The sequence below is a fragment of the Meleagris gallopavo genome, chromosome 13 (genome assembly GCF_000146605.3).
Source record: "Meleagris gallopavo isolate NT-WF06-2002-E0010 breed Aviagen turkey brand Nicholas breeding stock chromosome 13, Turkey_5.1, whole genome shotgun sequence".
NCBI classification, from domain to species: domain Eukaryota; kingdom Metazoa; phylum Chordata; class Aves; order Galliformes; family Phasianidae; genus Meleagris; species Meleagris gallopavo.
The window spans coordinates 18,911,873-18,913,375 of NC_015023.2; positions in this window are offsets into that span (position 1 = coordinate 18,911,873).

The following is a 1,503-nucleotide window of genomic DNA, read 5'->3' on the forward strand; positions in this document are numbered from 1 at the left end:
GAGCACATCGTGTGCTTTTCTTCTTCGAGCCACGCATCACTTCATAACCAATTCCATTCAATGTTGGACCTAGAGATAGGTCTGAGAGTAAAACAGGCATCTCTTCAGGCATCTGAGATTTGCAATAAATCATCTCTGCTATATGCAGGGAAGCCTGCATGCATATAATAATCCAACACATAAGGACCGCAGCAGGGAGATTATCACATGTGGGCAGAAGGAATTGGGGTTACCTTTAAAGCACAGCAGGTTATGGATGGGGTGGATATGGGGAAGGCAGGATGGGTCTTTAAAACTCCTTGTGTCTCCCTTGCAAAGCCACTGCTTGCAACAGCCCTCCCATTTCATTTTTTTTTTTTAAATTAGTTATCTTTCTTAGGCCAAGCAGTTATTTCAGAGGGAGCTGGCATTTGATGGATGGCAAAAGGCAAATCTGCTGCAGGGATCAGCCCAAAAGTTCCTATTTTTTCTTGAAAACTAAACGTTAAAAAGAATCAAATCTCTTCTGGGTGATATTCAAGAAATGTTGTGCCTGCCCTGCCAATGCCAGCTTCACCAATGACTCAATTGCATTACATCATGTGATTCCTGTATGTGACAGATGAGAAATGTGGCCTTTTGTCCCCAAAATACCATCTGCCTATAACGACAGCTTCGTATGTCTACAGGACGCCTTTTCAGGACTGAACCCTAAACAATCCCTTTGCAGTGCAGTTTTGCCACATCCACTGCCTTCACACGGATGGGAATGCACCTCATGAGTTCATCAGGTGGCTCACGAAAGCCGGTGGCTTCCTGTGCCAGGAATGCACACCTTCTGACTTCGTCTTTCAAAAATGTGCCCAAATTGCCTGTGCAAGGAAAACCCCATCCACCCCTGCCCTGTCGCCAAATGGGGAGATTCTTCAGAGCAGCCCCTGCATACCAGAGGTAATAACCTCCAATACCTTAAGTCAAAAAGCCAAGCCAAGCTCACTAGGTAATGCATTTGGGATTAACTTTAAATAGGCTCCAGCCACTCACAGTGCATCTGCTGGCGATGGGGAGATTTGGAAGGACTAAGGCCGGCATTGAGGGATGGAGCCCACCGTTGAGTTTCCCATCGCGTGGGGATGCAGGGCTGCCCCCGCTCCCACCCCACATGGCAGGGGGGCAGCAAGGAGAGCTGGCTTCGCTCCATCCCAATGTGTCTGGGACGTAGACAGATGCTGTTTAGACAGGCTGATTCAGTGGGTGGCCGGGCGAGGAGACCGTGGCTGTACAGTTTATAGAAGGCTCCCGGCATAAATGAACTGTTGAAGACCATTGGAAGCCTCAGTGAAATCACAACATGCAGGAACACAGGGGAGGGAGGGCAGGCAGAAAAAGGCTCTTTCTGAACAGGGAGACAGAGAAAGGGATGTTTTGGTGGAGTTTGTGAAAATTACAATGAGGGGGGTTTCACTAAAGCCCGCATTCATTAGCCCCTTGAATCCCCCCAAATAAAGTAAACACTCCTGTGAA